Source organism: Nomascus leucogenys, chromosome 22a, assembly GCF_006542625.1.
Source record: "Nomascus leucogenys isolate Asia chromosome 22a, Asia_NLE_v1, whole genome shotgun sequence".
NCBI classification, from domain to species: Eukaryota; Metazoa; Chordata; class Mammalia; order Primates; family Hylobatidae; genus Nomascus; species Nomascus leucogenys.
Genome location: NC_044402.1, coordinates 34,758,641 through 34,772,878, shown reverse-complemented (window position 1 = coordinate 34,772,878; position 14,238 = coordinate 34,758,641). Strand labels below are relative to the sequence as shown.

Below are 14,238 nucleotides of genomic sequence, written 5' to 3'. Positions count from 1 at the left end.
TCTCTTTGTTGATATAAATGCAACCACAGAATAAGCAGGAATTTAGGAGCACTTAAAATGAAGAGAATTTCCATGCCTCCTTGACTCCAATTTGACAAAATGGTTTTTTTTTGCTATTTCTTAAGATCTACTTATATCAATCCAATTATTAAAAATAACATGGATGCTTAAATACAAATTTGGCAAAATATTTATATTCAAATAATCTTAATATGAACACAATTATTTTGTTTCTCTCTCTTCTTTTGCCACACTAGAAAGATAGTATACCATTCCCATTTCTCACAGAACATTTTAAAGATTAAGCTCTCTGGTGCAAAAAAAGAGATAAACAATATCTTTGGTGGTAATAATTCAGATTGCAGTTTTAATGAGTATCAATGTCAAATATGAAAAAATAATAGAAGGAAGGTGGAGTTTAAGACAGGATGTGGAGTTCATTCCTCTGAACATGAAATAAGGGGGTCTAAGGAGGACCCAGAGCAGTAGGAAACTTGCTGCTTATTCCTGACAGAATTCCTGAAGGAAAGACCCTGAAATTGAAGAGAAGAATGGCTGTGTGGTCCAACTGAGAAGGTTGGACTAAAGGCACAAATCAGCCAAACAGAGTTGATTGCTGGGTTGACCATTGTTCTTTGGCCTAAGAATAACATAGAAGCAGCAATAAGCTGATAGACCTGAAGAAGCCATTCTCACTGGTATTCAGTATTGATAGATGATTAATGGCTTGAAATTCTCTTACCTTCAAACCATGGCACAATCCTCGTTGAGGCTTGGGAAGAAGTTTTGTTTCATCGTTCACTGGCTGTTCAGGCTGTGCTGTAGGACAGAATATTACATGAGTGTAGCCAATGTTAAAAGGCAGGTAAATGCCACCCAGGGGGTGAAAAAAAAACTGTGTATGATTCAAGGTCACTGAGAACAGACAACACACACACACACACCAGATTCAAGAAGTGCAGCATCTACTCACAGTAAGAGAGAGGAAAGAGTGCACTAAATCCATCCCTTTGTAATACATCTGTCTCTCACAGCTAGTGGACTCACGTCACAGCCCTCACGGGCAGTGTGGCTTTATATACCCCACTTGGTGCTGCAGTGGAAGGACCTCGACCTCTCCTCTGTGGTATCTGAAAAAAAATTGTGGGGAGAGGACATGTCTGAGGGCTATTGAAACACCCACTTAAGCAGAACAAAGAACTACACATTGAGTCTGAAACAGCAAAACATATTCCCACATAAGGCCATGAGCCCAGTACTTCCTGTGTGGGCCCCCTTACCTACTGGTAAGGAAGGGTTCCATGCCCATTCTTATGTGGCCCAGTGGGAGTGAAAAGACAGCACACAGGAGAATGTCTTTCCCAATAAGCTTCAAAAAGCATAGCTGGATTATGACATCATTAATTTAGCTCTTCTTCTGAATAAATTTGATGTCTCCTGCTGAAGGTGAAACCTAAACACACATTCGGAGATAGCTGAAACCAATAAAGAAATAGTTTCCCTCTCTAGTGTTTTTGTTCTGGTATTTGTTTTTACTCCTTCTTCTTTACAATCAGCTTCCCCGATTAAAATTTAAAATCCATTCTATTTTCCTAAATATCTTTAACCAGTGTCTGTTCAAAGTGCATGACTAACCTTTATTTAAATGTGATGACCATCTACTTCTATTTTACTTCTTTCACAAACTTCTCGACATCTTCACTGCTTCTACTTCCACTATTTTTACAGTCACTTTTACTTCTCACTACTTCTCCTTGACATTCTGAAATCTGCTTCGGTTGATGTCGATGGAAACTAATATGTCAAAAAAGATGTATTTGTACAAAAAGGCCACTGATTATATATGCCCACATATCCTAAGAATGTTTTGCTTATTATCAGTGACTCTTTATAACTATCTCTTTTTCTCATTCTTCCTTCGTCATCCTGTTTCTGCTAACCTGTTGATTTTCAAAATGTGTGTGGACACACACACAGCTACACACCTACACACACAAACACACAGCTGTGTACCTAGACACACACATACACATACATCGAACCAGTTCGTCCATTTTGACTTAGTGATTTACTTGGACTATTTTTATAGAAAAAATATTCAAGACTAATCGTGAATCATAAGTGTCTCTAAACTTATAGATTCACGAGCTCACACAATTTTATAGCTAGTCTAAGCTAATTACTTGATAGACTGAATTCAGAAAATAAATGGTTAAAATGCTGGTAGTTTAAAAATAGTTTTTGTTACTTTATTCTAGGCTATAATGATTATTTAGAGAGCCTACCTATGCTGGTGGCAGTTACTAGTTATCAATAATTAAGCCCCTTTGGGCTATAAGGGATTAACCACTTCTTAACTTCCTCTTAATCATCTATCTTGAACCCTTTTGCTCTACATTTCCTTTCAGAAAAAATAAAAGTTCTCTTTCTATCACAGAGCAATATTAATCACATAAGAATAGAAAATCTTCTCATTAAAGCTCTGAAGCTCATTAGGGAAGTTTAAGTTATTCTAACAGTTCTCTGATATTGTTGTATCCGTGTAATGAAGAGCACTGACTTCCTTGCCAGTCAATTGTCTTGTAGGAGCTGACCTAAAAACTGAAGTACGTGTGCTATGCTGTGCGGAGGACAGAGTTTTAGCTGACTTTATTAAAGCAATTAATTAAAAATTTATCTGCCAAAACACTATTCTTCTCTTAGTGCTATTACATTAGCACATACTTGTAAGCATGTTACAGATATGCTTCGTTTTAATACAACTGATACGTTTCTGAAAAGTCAGGGGATGGAACTCATCTTAAGTACAGAGATTTCAGACTAAAGGAAATCCATGTAAAATACTTTGTTAACTGAAGCATCCTGAGGTAAACAGCTATCCCTTAATGCATGTTTTCTTGTAAAATCACTGTGGTAGCACAAAAATAATAATATTCTATAAAGCTGAAACAATATCAGCAAGACAAAATCTAGAATGTCAGAAACGAAAGGAAGAAAGCAAAAAGGCAGAAGAAAGAGGACACACAGACTTGGCAATGTAAGGATGGGGACAGGGGAAAGAGAGAAACTCAGCTCCCAAAAGCAAGCCCACCTAAAACTAATTAGCAAGGAATTTTGGAAATCATCTGAAGCAATGGTGAGCAATGAGGGAAGCCATTTAAGAAAAGGAAAAAGACTCCTATATTATCTACAAAGTAGAATGTTTACAAATGAAATATTTCCTCTCTTATGTAGTCCCTGAAGTAGAAAAGGTATTCATGAAGCTGAGTATCAATTTTAAAGTTGTAGGTCTCTCAAACTAAATAGAAAATAGTATGACAAATGTTATTCATTTTTTACACTCCATGGGAACTGCTGGATTAAACAAGCAAAATAAGTATAATTTTCCACAAGCTTTTACTTTTCAGAGTTTAAGTATGTTAGCATATATGGTGAATCTTCAACAGAAAGATAAAGCATTTCACAAATGCAAACCACATAAATGTTTGCTAAAATTATTTCCAGATATTAAAGATCAGAGCACCAAAAATTACAAACAAAAATTGCACTTAAATATAAATTAAAATGATATGAAGCATAATGACATTAGGATAGTGGAAATAATTTCAGTACAACAGCCTGATTAAATTTAATTTAAAATTTCAAGATTTTGAGTACTTGTGGGACTGGACATAAATGGCTAGTGTAGAATAAAATGTCTTTCTTGACAATGCTATGGAGAGGAGTCAAAAGGTGCTACGTGCCAACTAGAAAAAGCAATAGTCTTGATTACTTCACGGGTTTCAAAGCATTAAGAACATGCAAACAAATTAAATCTATAAGGCTGTTTGATATCTTCAGATTAAAATTTATGGAAAGGTTATAGGCACAAGTTTCAATAAGCTAGAGCAGGAAAAATAATAGCTAGAAAAGGCTTAAATCCCAAGATGTGCCAAACTTTTGTGGTTTGCTTAGCATATCCCAAATATCAGGCACTTTATAAAATTTTCTGCATTATTTATATGTATTATTGCTTCATAAAACACAGTTCAGTATCATGATATATAAGCTACATTATGAAAGCCTTAAACTTTTCAATTACCTAGAACAGATCCTATTTTAATGAACATGTGCCAATGTGATTCGTGATGTTAAGCCAGACTTATGGTTAAAAACCTAGGTTTTGACTTACACAAACAATGGATAGTGAATTAAAATAAGGAAATTTGATAAGGAGCTAAGGGGTTCAGTTTTGACTGTGTTGGTCTGGAGGTGCCTGTGGGATATTAAGATGGGGATTTTCAGTAAGCAGTTGAATGTTCACATCTGAAATTCAAAAATAAGTTGGTCTAAAGGTAAATATTTAGAATTCATTAAGAATTTATGGTAACTGAAATGAAGGAAGTAGTAAAGATCAGTCAGATGGCCTGTTCAGATGGGCAATATACAGTGACATGAGAAGGCACTAAGACGAAAAAAAAAAAGAAAAAACCTGAAGAAGAAAAACTTATTATTTAATTCTTAGTCAGGGAAAGATAACAATTCTGGCTCACACCTATAATCTCAACACTATGAGAGGCCAAGGCGGGTGGATCACAAGGTCAGGGGATCGACATCAGCCTGGACAACATGGTGAAACCCCGTCTCTACTAAAAATAAAAAATTAGGCAGACATAGTGGTGCATGCCTGTAATCCCCAAAATTTGAGAGGCTGAGGCAGGAGAATTGCTTGAACCCAGGAGGCCGAGGTTGCAGTGAGCTGAGATCATGCCACTGCACTCCAGCCTGGTCAACAAAGCAAGAATCTATCTTGAAGAAAAAAAAAAGGAGGTGGAGCCAAGATGGCCGAATAGGAACAGCTCCAGTCTACAGCTCCCAGCATGAGCGACGCAGAAGACAGGTGATTTCTGCATTTCCAACTAAGGTACTGGGTTCATCTCACTGGGGAGTGCCGGCCAGTGGGTGCAGGACAGTGGGTGCAGCATACCATGCATGAGCTGAAGCAGAGCGAGGCATTGCCTCACCCAGGAAGTGCAAGGAGTCAGGGAATTCCCTTTCTTAGTCAAAGAAAGGGGTGACAGACGGCACCTGGAAAATCAGGTCACTCCCATCCTAATACTGCGCTTTTCCAATGGGCTTAACAAACGGCACACCAGTAGATTATATCCTGCACCTGGCTCAGAGGGTCCTACGCCCAACAGAGCCTCGCTCATCGCTAGCACAGCAGTCTGAGATCAAACTGCAAGGTGGCAGCCAGGCTGGGGGAGGGGCGCCTGCCACTGCTCAGGCTTGAGTAGGTAAACAAAGCAGCTGGGATGCTCCAACTGGGTGGAGCCCACCACAGCTCAAGGAGGCCTGCCTGTCTCTGTGGGCTCCACCTCTGGGGGCAGGGCAAAAACAAACAGAAGACAGCAATAACCTCTGCAGACTTAAATGTCCCTGTCTGACAGCTTTGAAGAGAGTAGTGGTTCTCTCAGCACACAGCTTGAGATCTGAGAACGGGCAGATGCCTCCTCAAGTAGCCTAACTGGGAGGCATCCCCCAGTAGGGGTGGACTGACACCTCACACAGCCGGGTACTCCTCTGAGACAAAACTTCCAGAGGAACGATCAGGCAGCAGCATTTGTGGTTCACCAATATCCGCTGTTCGGCAGCCACCGCTGCTGATACCCAGGCAAACAGGGTCTGGAGTGGACCTCCAGTAAACTCAGACAGACCTGCAGCTGAGGATCCTGACTGTTAGAAGGAAAACTAACAAACAGAAAGGACATCCACACCAAAACCCCATCTGTACATCAACATCATCAAAGACCAAAGGTAGATAAAACCACAAAGATGGGGGAAAAACAGAACAGAAAAACTGAAAATTCTAAAAATCAGAGTGCCTCTCCTGCTCCAAAGGAATGCAGCTCCTCACCAGCAACAGAACAAAGCTGGACGGAGAATGACTTTGATGAGTTGAGAGAAGAAGGCTTCAGATGATTGAACTTCTCCGAGCTTAAGGAGGAAGTTCGAACCCACGGCAAAGAAGTTAAAAGCCTTGAAAAAAGATTAGATGAATGGCTAACTAGAATAACCAATGCAGAGAAGTCTTTAAAGGACCTGATGGAGCTGGAAAACATGGCATGAGAACTACATGACGAATGCACAATTTTCAGTAGCCAATTTGATCAACTGGAAGAAAGGATATCAGTGATTGAAGATCAAATGAAAGAAATGAAGTGAGAAGAGAAGTTTAGAGAAAAAAGAATAAAAAGAAACAAACAATGCCTCTAAGAAATATGGGACTATGTGAAAAGACCAAATCTACATCTGATTGGTGTACCTGAAAGTGACTGAGAGAATGGAACCAAATTGGAAAACACTCTGCAGGATATTATCCAGGAGAACTTCCCCAATCTAGCAAGGCAGGCCAACATTCAAATTCAGGAAATAAAGAGAATGCCACAAAGATGCCCCTCGAGAAGAGCAACTCCAAGACACATGATTGTCAGATTCACCAAAGTTGAAATGAAGGAAAAAATGTTAAGGGCAGCCAGAGAGAAAGGTCGGGTTACCCACAAAGGGAAGCCCATCAGACTAACAGCTAATCTCTTGGCAGAAACTCTACAAGCCAGAAGAGAGTGGGGGTCAATATTCAACATTCTTAAAGAAAAGAATTTTCAACCCAGAATTTCATATCCAGCCAAACTAAACTTCATAAGTGAAGGAGAAATAAAATACTTTACAGACAAGCAAATGCTGAGAGATTTTGTCACCACCAGGCCTGCCCTAAAAGAGCTCCTGAAGGAAGCACTAAACATGGAAAGGAACAACCAGTACCAGCCGCTGCAAAAACATGCCAAATTGTAAAGACCATCAAGGCTAGGAAGAAACTGCATCAACTAACGAGCAAAATAACCAGCTAACATCATAATGACAGGATCAAATTCACATAACAATACTAACCTTAAATGTAAATGGGCTAAGTGCTCCAATTAAAAGGCACAGACTGGTAAATTGGATAAAGAGTCAAGACCCATCAGTGTGCTGTATTCAGGAAACCCATCTCACGTACAGAGACACACATAGGCTCAAAATAAAGGGATGGAGGAAGATCTGCCAAGCAAATGGAAAACAAAAAAAGGCAGGGGTTGCGATCTTAGTCTCAGATAAAACAGACTTTAAACCAACAAAGATCAAAACAGACAAAGAAGGTCATTACATAACGGTAAAGGGATCAATTCAACAAGAAGAACTAACTATCCTAAATATATATGCACCCAATACAGGAGCACCCAGATTCATAAAGCAAGTCCTTAGAGACTTACAAAGAGACTTAGACTCCCACACAATAATAATGGGAGATTTTAACACCCCATTGTCAACATTAGACAGATCAATGAGACAGAAAGTTAACAAGGATATCCAGGAATTTAACTCAGCTCTGCACCAAGTGTACCTAATAGACATCCACAGAACTCTCCACCCCAAATCAACAGAATATACATTCTTTTCAGCACCACACCACACCTATTCCAAAATTGACCACATAGTTGGAAGTAAAGCTCTCCTCAGCAAATGTAAAAGAATAGAAATTATAACAAACTGTCTCTCAGACCACAGTGCAATCAAACTAGAATTCAGGATTAAGAAACTCACTCAAAACCGCTCAACTACATGGAAACTGAACCACCTGCTCCTGAATGACTACTGGGTACCTAACAAAATGAAGGTAGAAATAAAGATGTTCTTTGAAACCAACGAGAACAAAGACAGAACATATCAGAATCTCTGGGACACATTCAAAGCAGTGCGTAGAGGGAAATTTATAGCACTAAATGCCCACAAGAGAAAGCAGGAAAGATCCAAAATTGACACCCTAACATCACAATTAAAAGAACTACAGAAGCAAGAGCAAACACATTCAAAAGCTAGCAGAAGGCAAGAAATAACTAAGATCAGAGCAGAACTGAAGGAAATAGAGACACAAAAAACCCTTCAAAAAATCAATGAATCCAGGAGCTGGTTTTTTGAAAAGATCAACAAAATTGATAGACCGCTAGCAAGACTAATAAAGAAGAAAAGAGAGAAGAATCAAATAGATGCAATAAAAAATGACAAAGGGGATATCACCACCGATCCCACAGAAATACAAACTACCATCAGAGAATACTATAAACACCTCTACGCAAATAAACTAGAAAATCTAGAAGAAATGGATAAATTCCTTGACACGTACACTCTCCCAAGACTAAACCAGGAAGAAGTTGAATCTCTGAAGAGATCAATAACAGGCTCTGAAATTCAGGCAATAATCACTAGCTTACCAACCAAAAAAAGTCCAGGACCAGATGGATTCAAAGCCGAATTCTACCAGAGGTACAAGGAGGAGCTGTTACCATTTCTTCTGAAACTATTCCAATCAATAGAAAAAGAGGGAATCCTCCCTAACTCATTTTATGAGGCCAGCATCATCCTGATACCAAAGCCTGGCAGACACACAACAAAAAGGAAAATTTTAGACCAATATCCTTGATGAACATTGATGCAAAAATTCTCAATAAAATACTGGCAAACCGAATCCAGCAACACATCAAAAAGCTTATCCACCATGATCAAGTGGGCTTCATCCCTGGGATGCAAGGCAGGTTAAACATAGGAAAATCAATAAACATAATCCAGCATATAAACAGAACCAAAGACAAAAATCACATGATTATCTCAATAGATGCAGAAAAGGCCTTTGACAAAATTCAACAATGCTTCATGCTAAAAACTCTCAATAAATTAGGTATTGATGGGACATACCTCAAAATAATGAGTTATCTAAGACAAACCCACAGCCAATATCACACTGAATGACAAAAACTAGAAGCATTCGCTTTGAAAACTGGCATAAGACAGGGATGCCCTCTCTCGCCACTCCTATTCAACATAGTGTTGGAAGTTCTGGCCAGGGCAATCAGGCAGGAGAAGGAAATAAAGGGTATTCAATTAGGAAAAGAGGAAGTCAAATTGTCCTTGTTTGCAGATGACACAATTGTATATCTAGAAAACCCCATTGTCTCAGCCCAAAATCTTCTTAAGCTGATAGGCAACTTCAGCAAAGTCTCAGGATACAAAATCAATGTACAAAAATCACAAGCATTTTTATACACCAATAACAGACAAACAGAGAGCCAAATCATGAGTGAACTCCCATTCACAATTGCTTCAAAGAGAATAAAATACCTAGGAATCCAACTTACAAGGGATGTGAAGGACCTCTTCAATGAGAACTACAAACCACTGCTCGATGAAATGAAAGAGGATACAAACAAATGGAATAACATTCCATGCTCATGGGTAGGAAGAATCAATATCGTGAAAATGGCCATACTGCCCAAGGTAATTTATAGATTCAGTGCCATCCCCATCAAGCTACCCATGACTTTCTTCACAGAATTGGAAAAAACTACTTTAAAGTTCATATGGAACCAAAAAAGAGTCCACATTGCCAAGTCAATCCTAAGCCAAAAGAACAAAGCTGGAGGCATCATGCTACCTGACTTCAAACTATACTACAAGGCTACAGTAACCAAAACAGCATGGTACTGGTACCAAAACAGAGATCTAGACCAATGGAACAGAACAGAGCTCTCAGAAATAATGCCACATATCTACAACTATCTGATCTTTGACAAACTTGACAAAAACAAGCAATGGGGAAAGGATTCCTTATTTAATAAATGGTGCTGGGAAAACTGGCTAGCCATATGTAGAAAACTGAAACTGGATCCCTTCCTTACACCTTATACAAAAATTAATTCAAGATGGATTAAAGACTTACATGTTAGACCTAAAACCATAAAAACCCTAGAAGAAAACCTAGGCAATACCATTCAGCACATAGGCATGGGCAAGGACTTCATGTCTAAAACACCAAAAGCAATGGCAACAAAAGCCAAAATTGACAAATGGGATCTAATTAAACTAAAGAGCTTCTGCACAGCAAAAGAAACTACCATCAGAGTGAACAAGCAACCTAGAGAATGGGAGAAAATTTTTGCAACCTACTCATCTGACAAAGGGCTAATTTCCAGAATCCACAATGAACTCCAACACGTTTACAAGAACAAAACAAACAACCCCATCAAAAAGTGGGCAAAGGATATGAACAGACACTTCTCAAAAGAAGACATTTATGCAGCCAAAAAACACATGAAAAAATGCTCATCATCACTGGCCATCAGAGAAATGCAAATCAAAACCACAATGAGATACCATCTCACACCAGTTAGAATGGCGATCATTAAAAAGTCAGGAAACAACAGGTGCTGGAGAGGATGTGGAGAAATAGGAACACTTTTACACTGTTGGTGGGACTGTAAACTAGTTCAACCATTGTGGAAGACAGTGTGGCGATTCCTCAGGGATCTAGAAGTAGAAATACCATTTGACCCAGCCACTGCATTACTGAGTATATACCCAAAGGATTGTAAATCATGCTGCTATAAAGACACATGCACACGTATGCTTATTGTGGCACTATTCACAATAGCAAAGACTTGGAACCAACCCAAATGTCCAACAATGATAGACTGGATTAAGAAAATGTGGCACATATACACCATGGAATACTATGCAGCCATAAAAAATGATGAGTTCATGTCCTTTGTAGGGACATGGACGAAGCTGAAAACCATCATTCTCAGCAAACTATCACAAGGACAAAAAACCAAACACCGCATGTTCTCACTCATAGGTGGGAATTGAACAATGAGAACACATGGACACAGGAAGGGGAACATCACACACTGGGGACTGCTGTGGAGTGGGGGTAGGGGGTAGGGATAGCAATAGGAGATATACCTAATGCTAAATGATGAGTTAATGGGTGCAGCACACCAACATGGCACATGTATACATATGTAACAAACCTGCACGTTGAGCACATGCACTCTAAAACTTAAAGTATAATAATAATTTAAAAAAAGAAAGAAAGAAAGAAAAAGAAAAGAATTATTTATAGAATAATGACTTAAAGCAGCCGGGCATGGTGCGGTGCACCTTTAGTCCCAGCTACTCAGGAGGCCGAGGCAGGAGGATTGTTTGAGCCCAGGAGTTTGAGTCCAGCTTAGGCAACATAGCAAGACCCTATCTTTAAAAAAATGACTTAAAGCTTCTCTTATATGAAAGTGCAGCATATTATTGGCTTTCATTTCGAGTTCATTTTCTCAGTACTTGCAAATAACATACACACAGATGACATACACAGACACACACAAATGCAGACTTTGTGATTATGGTATAATATCATAATAGCAGTAACTTCTACAGAATACATAATATGTACCCAGCACTGTGCTGTTTTATACACAGTAAATGATTTAATCTTTATAATAGCCTGTTCCAGTTATCTTTTACCATGTAATAAACTACTCCAAAACTTAGTGTCTTAAAACAACAACCATTATTTTATGGTTAATGAAAGTGGGTCAAGAAATTGACTTGGGTTATAATGGGTGATACTAGTTCTACACATGAAGTCAGCTGGGATCACTAGATGCTATTCACCTGGTGGATGGGGCTGTTATAAAGGATACCAGGAGGCTTAACACACGTGTCTCATGCCTTGCCTGGAATGGCCAAAAAGTTTAGCTCAGCTGGCAATGTTAACCAGAGAATCCACACATGGATCTCCAGCATGAGATCCCATGTCTCGTGAGTCTCAGAGTAGTCAAACTTCTTATATGATGGCTAAAGGTTCAGAGTAGTCAAATTCTTATGTGGTGGCTAAAGGCTCCAACAGAAAGACTTTTAAGAGCAGCATTCAAAAAGGGATCAGCAAAAGCTTCAGAGCTTCATATGATCTAGCCTCAAAGGTCTCACAATATCACTTCCATTATTATTTATTGCTTAAGAGTGTCACAAATGCCAGCCCAGACTCAAAGGGATGAATATTAGACTCCATCTTTCAAAAGGAAGATTAGCAAAGTATTTATAGCAATCTATATTCTACCACAGAGCTCTATTAGGTATATATGAATATTATCCCTTTTTATAGATAAGAAAACTGAGTCCACTGTGGTTAACAAATTGTCAGGATCTGTTAGTCAATAGCTGTACCAGTATTTAAAGATGGCAATTCTAACTCCAGTGCCTTAGCTCTAAACTGCTGTTTTAGAAATGCTTGATTGTGCAGCCTATTCAAGGAGCTATTTCATTTGTTAATCACCAGATTCAATGTAATTAGTAAAACTATAAAATCTTTGATAACTTGAAAGATACAAAGTAATTTTTTAAAAATATTAATGTATACAGAGCACTCATAGACTTTGCAGAAAATACAAGACTTACTAACACATAGCCCTCAAGAAGTTTATGATTTAGTGGATGGCATGAGAGGTATAAACAGTACAAAATAATTAAAACATAGTGTGACGCAAGTGCTGTAAAATAACTATACAAGGTCAGAGATGGAAAATATCCGAATTTGCTCTAATCTTTATAGAATGTGCTCTCTGCCATGACTATCCTCACAATTCACCACTCAGCCACGCAAATCCTGCAAGGTTCAACCTCAAATGCCGTATCCTACTGGAGGCATTCCTGAATTGCCAAACTGTGTACAAGCACTCTATCCTTTAAACCTCTATTGCACACCATTTACATTTATCTCAGGGTACTCTTTTACCACTTTATACACACTTGCCCTTGTCTAATATCTCCTCTGTTCTCCAGCTCATTTGGCTTACCTTTGACTCTTGTTTAGCCTGTATCCTAAAGAAAAAGAATCAATAATTACTTACAAATTAAAATGACAAATGAATCTATTAAAGAGTTATTGGACATCCACTCAATACTTATTTACTATCTACTATATGCAAGCACTAAAAAATAGCAACATTAATAAAATGGCCAAGCGTTGACAGAGTTGACAATATAGTTATCTATTAGGTCTAAATCTAAACATTTAATTTCAAGGATTCACAGACAGCAGTAGAGTTATTGGTAGTCATGATAATGTCTTAAATCAAATTTAAAGTATAAAAAAAGTATCTAACACATTTTTTTTTTTTGAGATGGAGTCTCACTCTGTCACCCAGGCTGGAGTGCAGTGGCGCGATCTCGGCTCACTGCAACTTCTGCCTCCCGGGTTGAAGCGATTCTCCTGCCTCAGCCTACCAAGTGGCTGGGACTACAGGTAAGCACCACCACGCCCAGCTAATTTTTGTATTTTTAGTAGAGATGGGGTTTCACCATGTTGGCCAGGATGGTCTCGATCTCTTGACCTTGTGATCCGCCCACCTCTGCCACTCAAAGTGCTGGGATTACAGAAGTGAGCCACTGCTCCCAGCCCCTAACACAGATTTTTAAACTTCGTTCTTTACAACTTACAAGGACCTGAACATTCAACTAATCTTACAAGCAGGGCCTATTTTTTGTCCAAATAGGGGTAAAGCTCTTCCCTCATCATACAGCCATGTTGTTTGCAATTTTTTAAAAGGTAGAACTAGTGAGTAGAAAACTAAGTAGTAGCTCAAGTGCTGAAAATTAATGATAACATTTGATTGCTAATAGCTTCAGAATATCAACAGTAGATCAATATCCTTATTAACACATGTAACTTAAATCCTATTTTACTTATTGTTTGAATTTATCACCGCTACATTTTTCATTAAAGTGCCATGAATGAAAAAAACATATTTTCATTAAAACGTTTAGCACAGATTTATAAAAATTAAATTTCACTATTTCCAATTCATGATGATTTTGTCAATGATGCTGTCCTTTATTTAAATCAACAACAGTAATTTTCTAATTTGAAATAAAAACCGAAATATTCAGGGAATGATGTACATCTTTTGCACATAATATGTTTTTATAATGGTCATGATCAGCTCTATTTTTTCCTCTGTAAGTCAGCCAGAACTCAAAGTGACCTACAATGGAGAGAAAATTCACAAATTAAATTCATCTTTTAAACAAAAATCTTTTTGTGTTCATTTCCATTGTCAGTGGACCCTCTCACAGCCACCTCAGGAATTCTGCTAGTTCATTTTCAAAAAACTCAACAACGAATTCAGCCGGAACAAAATATATAATGATTATAAAGTTTAAAGGGTTAATTTTTTCACAGATAACTGGGTTTTAGCAAGGCACAGCCTTAAGCCAAGATAAATAATTTCTAGTAGAGAAACTTAGACATGAGCTAGTAAGTGAGCATAGTAACAGGTGAAAAGGGCCTTTCTGGATCTACCGGAGACTTGTGACATACAAAACCCAACATTACAT

At 38.3% G+C, this 14,238-nt stretch overlaps 1 long non-coding RNA gene across 1 annotated transcript; it reads right to left on the bottom strand.

The window, feature by feature from the left end:
* Positions 1-742: 742 nt before the first annotated feature.
* On the bottom strand, positions 743-12,783 carry LOC115832392. The gene is made up of 3 exons (XR_004027887.1): positions 12,699-12,783; positions 974-1,130; positions 743-819 (listed from the first exon to the last, which is right to left on the bottom strand). It is a non-coding gene; the product is annotated as an uncharacterized LOC115832392 (long non-coding RNA).
* Between the last annotated feature and the right edge of the window lie 1,455 nt (positions 12,784-14,238).